This window comes from Rhyacophila brunnea, unplaced genomic scaffold (genome assembly GCF_057557595.1).
Source record: "Rhyacophila brunnea isolate RB1 unplaced genomic scaffold, BYU_Rbru_1.0 scaffold_24, whole genome shotgun sequence".
Taxonomy (NCBI): Eukaryota; Metazoa; Arthropoda; class Insecta; order Trichoptera; family Rhyacophilidae; genus Rhyacophila; species Rhyacophila brunnea.
In genome coordinates, this window is record NW_028232904.1 from 20,968,321 (window position 1) to 20,982,451 (window position 14,131).

The following is a 14,131-nucleotide window of genomic DNA, read 5'->3' on the forward strand; positions in this document are numbered from 1 at the left end:
GGAAATGTCATTTAAGCGTCAATGACATTGAGCTACTTTACAAGCTGTTTGTTGGCGAATTTAAAAGCGGGCGATTCAGCTACTGCGATTGTGATGATGACACACAAAACTTTCCATTCGCAGAGATGCCACAAGCCAGCGACTATTTTGACAGAACGTAGTTGCAGATCATAGACAATAGATAATATACGCCAAAAAGCATAGATAATATACACAAGCTAGCGAGTTGAAATCATAATATTGTGTTGTTGTTTACTTTTATCGGGCTCTAGCGCTATGAAGTAGAACGTAAATGAACGTAAAACGCTTGCCGAATAATGTTTACATTTTAAAACATCAAAAAGGTGAATGTGAAAATGAGTAGTTCATTTTTTTACCGGGAGGTTGCTACCATCGCTCTACTGCGCAGACGCAGTAGGCCCACACGTCAGCGTGTAAGCGTGTAAAGTTGACCGGCTATCAACTTTTCTCGGTAGATTATTTATAATCTGCTTGTTAGCTTGTTCGATGATGGCACTGGGCGAGTTTACGAGCAGATTGTAAATTCGCCAACAAGCAGCGTGTAAAGTAGCTCAATGTCATTAACGCTTTAGATAATATTGATAACAATAAAGTGCCGGCTAGATGGCAGCGACTTGCCTGCATGGTATAGTTTGTGCAAACTACTTTTACAGCACTTTTTGGTTTGCGGCCATACGCACGGGCTTCCCGATACAAACCGGTTTGCGCAGGTAAGTTTGTGGTAAAGCATGACGTCTAGCCGGCGCTTTATGTAGAAATTGCATTTGCTTATTTAGCTTTGAAGTGAATTCAGTCAACTTGGTCACCGATACATGTGTATTTATTTATTCAATGCACTTCAGTTATAATAATAATCGCCATTATCTTAATTGTGATTAACAGTAAGCGTCCGAAATCAACGCTGGGCAACAAAGTCGGCTCGTCGGGGTTTGTTCATCACGAGAAGCTTCCTCCACCACACTCAGTATCCGGTGCTGGAACTGGCATCCACACGCACAATGCGGCTGGATCTCTTGGTAACCTCACATCACCTTTAGGTATCTATTCACTCCTTATTCATTTCAATTATTCCAAAGCTGCAGAATAGATAATTATTATGTAGTAATATTCACTATATTGACTATGCTTCAAGGTATAGGCTGGAATCGACTTCTGATAGTTTCATACTAGGAGTGCTTAAATTTAATAATAATGATATTAAGGCCTTTGGCTCATGGAGAAACTAAAATCCGACGAACTGGTTGTTGATGGAACTCATAAACTGGTACCTGTAATTAAACAGGCAGGAGTATTTCTCAACTTCTCGTCGCTATAGGATTGGTTTGTCGAATATCTGTTTTTGTCGAAATCGACCTTTTAATGTAGAATGTTTTTTCGTATCTAAATGTACTAGAACCATCCTTTTCTTTAAATTACTTTGTAATGGTAATGAATACATCATTCATATGCTGTAAAAATAACAACTTAATTATAGGATTATGAAATTTGTTTTTCGTCTATTCGACAAACCAATCCTACAGCGACGTTCTGCCACAAATTTTAAATTAAAAATCGGTTCGCCCATCTTTAACTTTTGACGTCTTGACTTGTTAAGTTCAGTTCAGTGTTACCAAAATTATTTTGGTAAGATAATACGATTTTTCATTTAATCTACTGATATTGGCACCACTGTTTTATGGGAGACTGGGAGACTACCATGTCGCGTTTTTTTCTGTTTAGTAGCGAACGTTTTGAAACTGAGAGACTCCAGTCTTACCGTGAGCGAGCCGCCATTGAAATACATTAGCTAGATACAGGCTGGAATCTTAGTTTCAGTCTCGTCTTTTTTGAGTATTCTCATGAGCGGAAGGCCTAAGAATAAATTGTCACATATAACCAAATGACTGTTAGATAAATGTTAGCGTACCAAAATTCTGAGAAGGTCATTCAAGTAAAAGAAAAAGCCTTCAATGAGTTGGAAGGAACGATTATTGGACGAGTTGAATTGAATGGGTTCAAATAAATTGAATTTTTAATTTTAATACTTAATTTTATTGAATTATGAATATTTTAGATATAAATTGCGGGAAATAAAAATGTAAAATCAGAAATTGAATTTACTAAAATGAAACGGGACTACAGAAACTACATGAAAATAACAGGAAAACATGAATTCCGGGCACGCTAAATCGGGGTTTCAATATATAACAGACATTTGTTTCGCCCCCTTCAAGATAATACGGTTATAAATATTACTATGATTTTTATCAGGTGGCACTTCAGGGTCTCTGCTGAGCGTGAGCGCCGGTGCCAGCACGATCCTGGCCAACTCCACAAGCAGTCTGAACGTCAATGGAAACCTCCACGACCAGGATGCTCATCATCAGGTTGGAGTCGGGGCAGGGGCGGGGTTTTCAGAAGGCAGCGGCCCAAGCACACTTCCAAGAGGTGAATAATACAAATATATATTGAGACAGCAAAATTGCGATCTGCATTAAGAAATAGTGTAGTGCTACTAGGAATATTTAGCAACAGAATACTAAGCAAGCAATTTAATAAATTTAGTTATAATTTATATATTTAGATAAACTTACAATTCTTAAGTCCCTAGCGATCGCACACAACTTCATCTGGAAAGAGAAAGCAAACAGATATACATAATGAAGAAATATTAACAAATTTTTGTTTTACTAGAAATAGATGTTAACCACTTGCTCAACTTATTAGGTTCCAACTCTGGATCCAAAAGCACATTAAAAAAAACAACCATTGAATTTTTCAAACCCGGAATTCATTCCCTAGCCCCACGAGTTTATAGACCAACACTCTACCGTTCGCCCATCGCGGACTTAATGAAGAAATTGGTTTGTATTATTGTTTGATTTCTAGACGACGGTTGTGTACTCGCGTCTCACCTCATATTGTTGCAAGTGCATAATTTTCTGAAAGATTCTTTTCAGATATCGATAATCAAGATGAAACTCTCCAAAAACCAGACCAGACAATATAGTCTATTATAAGCTGTGCATGTTTCAACCACACAAACTAACAAACAAACAGTAACTCCAATTTTATTATTATAGATTCACCAGTATAAGTTGTCCGCTGAGTGGCCACATGCTAACATTTGACACATCATTCAATATTTTGTATACTGTGATGAGTTTAATCGGACGATTTATGATGGTATATGAGATCCCCGGGGTTCCAGCGGCTAGCTCAGGAGTCCATCGAACCCCGGATTCACAATATTTATAACGATATATTTATATTTGTGGTTAAATAAAACACTAAGACTTTCTTGTGTGTAACTTGGTATTAGGTATATATTTTAATCTTGAGTTTGACAAGGTTATTTTGTAGTTTTTTACAGTTACAGTCGTCAGTCCGTATCGTTCTAAAACCGGACGCTCACTATTTTTTTTTTTTTTTTCTTTTTAAATTCCTCGTACCGACGCCATCCAGCAAAAAGAACTCTCGTGATTGGCCAAATTTTATCGCGTGATCTTTGATTCGGCGAATCACGAGCCTGACCCTGGCGCCGGCGCGCGAGGATTTCATGCACAATGCGCGGCAAAATTTATTATATTTAAATACTTATATTTAGTCTTAAAATTATCGCTTTCATCCATCATCATTTATACTTTTTAAATTAAATTAAATTTATCTTAATTACACCTCCGCCCAATATGTGATTTTCACACACCGGACGAAGGCCCTTACTTATAAATAAAAAAAATACTTACGTGGTTGAGCAAGGAATCAGATTAGATGTTTTATGAAGCCGTTTCTAGAGGTCAGGGTTACGTTTCGACTTGAGCTACTAAATGATTATTTTACACCGGGAGAAGCCCGCCTGTAACAGGGGTGTATCATATATCTATAGATATTTTTTTTACATGGTTATTTTATCATTACAAAATAGTTTATAGGTATATTACAAATTCTTTCGAAAGTGACATTACTTATATGAAAAATAATTCCAGGTATAATGTGCCGCGCATCACAGCGCCATCCTCCAAACCGACTTACTGCCGCCACGGGAAACTCAGGAGGAGTAGCCAACGGAGGCGTCGCCGCCGTCCACAACCACAATCACAACCCCCACAACAAGGTAGGGGTCCCAACTCCCCCTCCGCCCATGACCGTCATGGGGTCCCCCAGTTCCCCATCACAGAGGGCCGCTTTGGCTTCTATGAGTGACCATCTGGCCGGGGCTGGCGGCGGACGATCAGGAGTGGCCTGGCCCGCTGCCACTATTCCTGCCAGGGTTAAGAAGCTCAGCTGGGACGATGATGATCCTAAGGTGAGGATGTCGTCTTATGCATTTAAGAATGTTATGCCTTGCGGCTCTTTCAGTAAAATTCAATATCTGATCTGGAATATCTCGTTTCAAGTAAAACAGTAACTATCACCGTTAAGACTCTGAGCAATGTTTGCTGCCTTGTAAACCTAATGATTTTGACCCATTTAGAGTATTTTTTGAATTCATACATCGTCTAACAGAATACTTTACCAATTTATTCTTGAGAATGGGTTGTGAAATGCATCCGAAATATCAATAAAAAAAAGGACTACACGTTGACAGCTCATTACACAGCAATGACAAGGGGTGGAGGTAGGCTGTAAAGATTCGACACAAATAGTGTACACTAACCTTTGTCAGTCATACTAATTAATTTGCTTTCATTGAACTAAGAATACAGATAGTTTAGTTAAGTTAGTTTTTACAAAAAACAATAGTGGCGAACCTGCCTGAAAATACCAATATCCACAACCTGTCAATTAGTACCATACAATCACAACAACACGTCTCGTTTACGCTTGAAGAATAAGATTGGCGAGATAGTTAGCACTTTTGCATGTAAACAGTTATTATCGCGATAGCTTAATTTACACACTATTGATACCAGTAAATCCATGCGCTTGTACAATCGCTATTAAGGTAGAATCATTTAAAGAATTTAAAATATCGAGGAGTTGCTGCCTAAAGTCGTTAATTTAGGTATTAATTGAAGGTCATCTGATAAATAGAATATGCACATAAAGCACGAAGAAATTAGTATTTTGCCTGATTTTGTCACACATTCAAATAATTATTGCAGTTAGATACTCCCATGATTTCGAGACTTACCAACTTTAGGCGGTAACACCACGTAAATGATTTTCAGAGTATCAAACCTGGCTGTGTGTTGTCAATGATTGTATAAACAAAATACAATAACAATATCGTCACTGTTCTGGCAGAAGACACTAATTCGAAAAAATGACATATTGAGTTAGTTATACCAAAATGTTTCTTATTTCAAACTTTACCGTCTGAAAACCTTTTTAATAAATAAACAGTTTTTATTTTAAAGTCATCCTTTTTACGATTACTTAATAAACTCACATGATAGACCATTTCAAACATTTTAACAACTTCAAAGTCAAATTACTCAAAACTAGTATTCTCCAGTTAGTGTGTTCTGCCAGAACAGAGACGATATTATTCATAACTATAAATGTGTCTCGCAATACATCAATATTGTAATGTATTTAAACAATTTTCTGTTTCAGGGTGAGAACGGAGAACATTTAAGCGACCCCTCAAACCCTCTGTCAGCGGAGCATCTCAATTTAACCGTCTACTTTTAAAAAATAAATGTACCTTATATGAAATTTTAAAAAGCAATGGATAATAAACACGCACAACAAATTATTATTGTATAAATAATGAACGATTGTAAAAAGAATGAACTTCTTTCCTAATAGAAAATGATAAATAGGTACATACATGTAAGATTTAACTAGGTATTAAATTTATTAAAACACTTACGGCCAGATGCATAGTCATATTAACTTAAGTGACCTATCCATAAATGTGTCGCTGAGTTTCAAAACCCGCTACAACACTTTTTTGAAATAATTAAGATATATATATATCGTTGGATTCGTTATTAAAATCTCTACATGAAAATTTTATCGCCTCTTTCAAAAGCCGCTACGATTAACTATAATTTATGAAACAAAATCAATGTGTCTATCAAAATCCACTATAACACTACTGAAACATTCAAAATCCTTTTTAGTTCAAAAAGTTTTTATTGATTTTCTCAACATAATGAAAAAGTGTTATAGCGGGTTTTGAAACTCAGCGACACAAATGACGTTTCATGATTTTCATCACACTTTGTCACAAAATCATTTAATAATTCACTATAAAACAAATTTGTTCAATCGTTGAGTCGCATTCTCATCAACCGCTCATCACAAATCTTTACATTATATCAAACCCGCTTTTCCTCTTAGAGTGTGGCACCATATTATGGACGACCCATTATGTACCTCTTAATTTATGCGGTACAAATTGGGCGATTGGTGATCAGTACTCATACACTGAATTCAAGCAAAAATAGTACCTATTGTAATATTGTCAATTCGTTTGCGACATAGAATCATTGTATCGAGTACCGATTATCTACACCAATCAAAAAGCAATGAATAATTTTCATGCATCTGTGAATAATATTAATAAACAAGGAGAGCGTGTTGCCATTAATTTCATCAATAAATAAAAATTATGCTAGGGATACTTTATCCGTTTTGCATGCATTTATTCAATTAACAACTCCTGATAAATCAGCTATTAAATTATTGAAAGTTTATACTAACTATTAATTAACTAAGTTCCTATTCAATTTACATTATGCGGTTTTCATACTTTTATTAAATTAATAATATGGAATAAACAAAGTATAATAAATACTTTATTTGCCTGATTGTGTGTCCAATGTTTAGTTTGTGACACTAATCGCCCAATTTCAGCAGCCTAAGCTAAGAGTCACTTAATTATATGACTATGCATCTGACCCCCAGGTACTTATTTGTTTTGTTTTGAATTGGTGGTTGACCTTTATGTTTAAAATGTTTTGTTTTTATCGTTACTGCTTTCGTTAACTTCAATGTGAGGGTGGAAGAGAGATCACCTATTTCCTGAATCCAACTAGACGGCCAGATGCATAGATGTTGTGAAATGTAATATGTACAATTGGCATAACCAATCAGCGGTTAATATTATTGTAAAAATATCAGATGTGTGATTTAATTATTAATATGTGTTGTACTTACGTAATTTTAAGCATTGGATATATATTATGTATTACTTGATATATTATCATATATTGTAAATAATGACTAGAAGAGGAATGCTTTTCTTCATAGTTTTAGTATACGTACATTCTTAATACACAATAATTGTCAAGCTATTTAATCCTTAATAGGTCTATTCTATACACAAGGCGGCTATCAATGGTAGTTTATCATATTTATGTATTGAGGCTGTTACTGTCAAAAAGTCCTATATTTTAACAGCCCCTCACTTGGCTGTGTTAACTTTTAGAGCGAGGTAGACAGTTTTGACAGTGTAGCTGTAAACGGATTTCTTATTGTAACATTTATAATACCTAAATATCATAAACTACTGTCGATAGCCGCCAATAGCAGCCTTGTGTATAGAATAGATGCGCTGATGTGACAATTCTATCAAAATGTTTTTTTTTATATTTCCTGTGCGTTTATAGCCCGTTTTCACATGCGTGGATTTACTGCTGGCAGTACGTATTATCACGACCATAACAATAAAACGTAAAGTAAACATGTATTATTGTGCGAGTTACAAGCATGCATGGATCAAAAAATTCAGCGGCTTTTCAATTTTCACGCGATAGTTATATATAAATATAGTGGCGAACGTGACGGGAAAAATACGAACTACACCATGCAGGGCATTTTTGATGTTTACCGATTTTCACAACCTGTCAAATAGCACCACATAATGAAAAAAAAACGTGTTCGCTAGTGAGACAGTCAGCACTTTTGTGTGTAAACAGTGTTATTATCATGATAGTTTAATTTAGACGCTATTGTTGCCAGTAAATCCATATACGTGTACAGACACTATTATATTACACTGCATATTTTAGTAAAACCCTCAGTTTTCTATCATCATCGGCCGGTGTCAATCCACTGCTAGATGAAGGCCTCCCCTAGCTCCGACCACTCTTCTCGGTCTATAGTTCTTTGCTGCCACGTACATCTTCGTTAGGATGTCCCTGTTGTCATTTGATGCTCTATATGATTTATCCAGTGGTTGTCCACATGCCGAACAACATTCTAGCCCATTACCATTTCATCAGTTTAAAGACCGCTATCACATCGCGTACCTACCCTATTCATTGTTATTTTCCAAATGAAAAGGTATCAAAAGAAATCCATCGATATTTTCAAAATATCTGTATCAAACGATCCTCGTTTGCAAGAGCTTTTTTCAAGTCACTTTAATATTGGTATCATAATATCCAACGGACAGTATCGAAGTATCGTCATAAAGTTTCGATCGATACTAATCATCAGTATAAAAATCATTTAACCGGTTCTATGCCTTCAGCGAGTTTTCTTGCTCTATGAGGCCGTGATCGACAGGCCGCACATACAAATTTCTCGAGTTATCTCGTCCGAATTTAAACTCATATTACTAGCCACTGTTGATTGCATAATCTAAAAAATTAAACACACAGTGACATCTGTCTGAATAATTATGAAATACTAAGCCACAAATTATCGGTATTACAGCGATTTTAGTTAGAGCTTTGCTCTACATTCAACGTGTGTCATTAAAAATCTGCAGCCTGTCAGATACTGCCATAGTAATATCGTGAGGCATAGAAAAGGTTAACATCACAATTAAATTATCTTAAAAATTTTAATAAACAATATTGATTTGCTTACTAGACCAACAGTGGCGAAGGATGGAGGTAGGCTGTTAAGATCTGCCATAAATAGCGCACACTAAACTGTCAGTCATACGTATTTGTTTTATTTGAAATAAGACTTCAATTTTATTTACAGATAGTTTTTAAAATACAATTATTAAACCCTGCGAAACGAAGCCATAATTAATAGTCAAAAAATACTCGTCTATCTATAAAATATCTAAAATTATGCAATTGAATCATACATAACTTTGGATATTTTATAGATAGAATAATATTTTTTATCTATTATAGTTCGGCTTAGACAGGGCTTAATGAATTTTAAAAAATAACCCAAACATTTGTGTAATATTATGTATTCTTAATCCAACGAAAACAAATAAGTATAAATGAAAAGGTGTGCACAATTTTCTCGTATCACCCAAAGTATACCAAAACTATTTTGGTTTGGCCAAGGCAGCTTTAATTGATTTTTAAAAACTCATCTGTAAATTATTATAGTTTTAGTTCAATAAAAACGTATAATATGTACGTATGACTGACAAAATTTAATGTGCACTATTTATGGTGGATCTTACTTAACAGCCTACATCCACCCTTCGCTACTGCTAGACAAGGACCAAAACTACACGCAGACGTGACAACTAATATCAATTTTAAAAAAAGTGATTTTCCCCTTACAAACAATATAGAAGGAGGATGATGAAATTACAATATTTAATAAGAAAAGTTTTAAACTAGCATTTCTGTAATGTTACCTAGTAGTTTTAATATATAATTTTAATTGTACTTGTATGTAAAAATTATAAAATATTTGTATAATAAATTGTAACAGAATGAATACAACGAACATATGTCTGAAATACCTAAGTATTATGAAAGTGTATTATAATTAATTTAGTTCAAGTTAACTTAATTTAAAATAAATTTATATGAGAATATGATAAACTTGTGTTTTATTTCCGTTTTAAACCTTCAAAATTCTTGTATTTTATTGTATTGTGGTCCCACGGTGATGTAGAATGTCTGTCTCTGAAATAGTCGGTGCAGGATTCAGTTCTACAATCATTTGTGTCGCTACATTTCAAAATCAGCCATGTCCACCTTTAGGTATTTTTGATTTTTTTGTGAATTGCTGAAGTACTACTGCTTTCTAACATTTCTGCATTATCAAAATGAGGAATTTATTAATTTTAAATATTCTATACTCGAAATAATATAAACTTTCACCCTTGTGAATGTGTATTTGAGAAAACAAAAAGCTGTTTTTCTCCTATTCATCTATTATGGACTTGGCTGATTTTGAAATCTAGCGACACATTTGTTCACTGTCCTCAATGGGTTTCGATCTCAGAGTAATCATATATATCAAATCAAATCAAATTTATTTATTTTACATATAATGAACATAACAAATTACAAATTCAAAGCGTTCACGACATAATATAAAATAGGTGTTAACAATTTTTAAAATAAAAATACAGAGAGATCTGACTTAATAATACATTAAGTAATAAAATAAGAAACAAAATAAGAAAAGAAATAAAATAAAGCAACAAAAATAAAAATAGATGGAAGCACACAGGGTGACCTATCGATAGACCCTATCTTAAAAACTTATAAAACAACGTCCACCTAAATTCACACTCACGTAAGTGGAATATATCAATATCCGAAGCGATTTCATTAAACATGGTTATTGCCCTCCCAATTGGCATCACTAATGGCAGGTTAGTTCTGCACCTTGGGAGAATAAACAACGGATGCCCTCGATTCCTAAGGTAATTATCAGAGACACACAAACATTTACGCCGCGTATAAGTCTGAAAAAATATGTAGCTAAATAAAAATCCCTTCTAAATTTTAAGCTACAGTATGTAAGCATACCTAAGAGAAAATCAATCGGATAGAGCCACGGATAATATCCATACAGCCGAAAGTAAGGGAGTCTCAAAAATTTCTTTTGGACTCTCCACCATAAGGCCGTACTTCAACTGATGCGGAGCCCAAACAATAGACCCACTCTCAAGTCTGCTTCTAACTAAGGAGAGAATTTTTAGTACCGTAACATTCTAAAATACCCGGGAAGTACGCAAGACAAAGCCCAACATATAGAGAGCGGCTATTGTTCGGAAAAATGAAGCCGTGTTTCTTACGAATAACGCATGGTAGAACCTCGATTTTATTATTATCAACTTAACTATGAAACGCTATTCGATCATTTTGCTTCTCAGTACGGCTACCAAATTTAATCACAACATAGTCAACCATATTATGTTCTACGAAAATAACTAAAAAGTATTACCACTACTTTATAATATTTAATACAAAAACAATAAATTTCAGCACCACATGCTTGCAGTTTTTAAATGGATGTAATCGGTCAAATCCATATTTACCGGCGACGTTTACAAAAAATATTTAATTCAGCCGTAGAAATTCTATCTTACTCTAACGCAGGGATAGTCAACTTGGTCCCTACCGCCCACTAGTGAGCGTTCCAGCTTCCATGGTGGGCGGTAGGGGGCTTAACATTTTCATTATGTTTTCATAAAATTCCCCGTGACAATTTAAATTTCAGAAAATATACTATTTGTATCGCCCCTTAGTTCACGTTACGTAGTTAATTAAATATAATTTCATCAGACTTCATGCTTCTATGTATGCAAAGTATAACTAAAAAGATAGATTTAACTACAGTTAGATGTTTTATAAAGATTTATTCTGCCAAACTTAGCAAAAGTCTGACATAAAGTATTTGGTAAGTAATTATTATTATATTACACCATTATTGTGGAACCAGTGGGCGGTTAAAATTTTTTACTATTAACAGAGATACAAAAGTGGGCGGTAGGTATAAAAAGGTTGACTACCCCTGCTCTAACGCATAGTGCGGAGATATAAGCGTGCTGAATGCTTACTCACTTTCGCTTATGGTTCGTTTTTGTTCAAGCCTTGGTTTCGATGGTAAGGCATTCCTTTGGACACTGCCTGTCTTATTGAATTATTCATCGAGTGGGTATATCGTGTACTCATTCATTACTCAATGCCCGTTGAACCGAAACTACAGAAATCGTCTCAGGTTCAGGTTGTACTAGTATCCAGTTGACATCGTCCAAATTGTTCCATTCCCGATTACAGTAATTCACCTAGGCTTCTCTTCTTGGTCATTCCGTCATCTTCTGAGCGATCAAGACCTTCCACCTTTCCACCTCTGGTTCTCTCAGGGAACAGTGAAGGCTACCTCTAGTAAGCTATTTCACTTTGTCGCTCCAGCGTGCTGACGCTCTTCTTCTACTTCACTTTATTATATGTTATCCGGTCCGCGCCAAACAATATGTTATATTGTCGACAGCCGTCCCTTTATCTGTAGTCTCTGGATGTTGCCTTCCCTTGGCTGTGTTAACTTTTAGAGCGAGATAGACAGTTTAGATCAGCGGTCGGCAACCCAAATGCATTGGCGTGCCACAAAACAGGTACCTAATTCAAAGTACTGGACACTCAGTGTGCCACTGAAATAAAACTAGTAAATCTATTGTAAGACAATTTTATTTGACTATAATAATACACGCTACATAAAAACATCATAAAAATTACAATATTTAAACATTAGTGACTCCCTTGAGGTTCAATTTTGGAAGCTAACACCTCAATCAGTTCATAGTTTGAAGTTTTTGATTTTATACATATTTCCGATTTTTTTTCAGTTAAACGATTTTAATAGGGTTAATATATTTCATGATTGAGAATGTTTGCTATGAATGTTACCAAAAACAGTTAAAGAGCGAATGCGACATTTTTCATATAATGAAATCTGTCTGGGAGTTTATTCCACCGAAAATTATAATAAATCGTCATTTTCGAGGCGTGCCACCAAAAATCCTTTCGCGTGCCACCTAGTGGCACGCGTGGCATAGGTTGCCGGGCACTAGTTGAGATGGTTAACTTATTTTAACAATAATTAACCGTCGCTATACATACATATGATAAACTACCGTCGATAGCTGGCTTGTGTATAGAATAACTTCGCTGGTATAACTTAGTGTGTTCATCTACGAGTTTTTACGAGCGGGCTTCGAGGTCAGGATGTTTGGCGCCCCCCCACCTAACCGGGCGGGCAAACTTTTTGAATGGAGGGCCAAATTCAAAAATTCAAAATGAGCGGCGGGCCGCAAGTAAAATACCATTTTTAAATATACACTATTTATTATCACGAAAAATAAACATTACAAAAAAAAATAATGAGAAGAAAAGAAAGAATGAAACTGTTGTACATTTTTTTTAAATTCAGGTGTTAATTTTGTAGTTGATATTCTCAAAACTGCTTGTAAATGAGCATCGGAGATATTTGATCGTAAAGAATTTTTATTGAGGTTTATGATCGAAAATGTTTGTTCACATAAATAGGTTGATCCAAAAATAACGAACATTTTTCATACATAATCTTTAAGTTGGTCGAATTTGGAGTGGGATGGGTCGAAGGGCATTGTAAAATTTGGAGATTTCTTCACGACGATGCATTTCTCTTAAATCAGTGTCACACTGCAGATCAATAATCTCAAGTTGTAGCTCTGTCGGCACACTATCAATATCTATTGAAATCGATGTTCAACGTAGAAAATAATAGTGGTTACATATTGTGAGACGAAACGCAAGGAAGACGTACTGAGATAATACATTTACGAAACAACAAATTCTTCAAATTTCAATCTATTGTCAATATTTTTAAAAAAATTATAAAAAAGTTATTCGTAATCAGAAGTACAATTAATATGGTGGGCCCCAAAAAAATACCCGGCGGGCCGCAGTTTGCCCCCCCCTGCCCTAAGGTGATGGGCAGTGTTCACCAGAACAGTGTTCCCCAAATGGTATTCTGTGGAACCCCAACGTCCAGATTGGTCATTCAATGCATGAAACATGACGTCTCTGATTAATGATTGTGAAGAATAAATTAAGTAGGTACCTACCAGTGGCGAAGGGTGGAGTTCAGGCTGTTAAGATCTGACATAAATAATGCACACTAAACTTTATCAGTCAAATGTATTAATTGTTTTCATCAAACTAAGACTACAATGTGTAAGCACATAGTGTTTGTTAGTTTTTAAATTTCAATTAAACCCTGCCTAATCCAAGCCATAGTAGATAGTAATCAAAAAATATTCGTTTATCTATAAAATATCTAATGCCATTTAACCATACATCATTTTAGATATTTTATTGATAGAAGAATATTTTTATCGATTATGATTTGGTTTAGGCAGGGATTAATGAACTTTAAAAAACTAACCAGCACCATCTGTAATAATAATATGTATTCTTAATTTAAGGGAAACAAAATAAGTATGACTGAAAAAGTGTGCACTATTTTTGTCGTATCG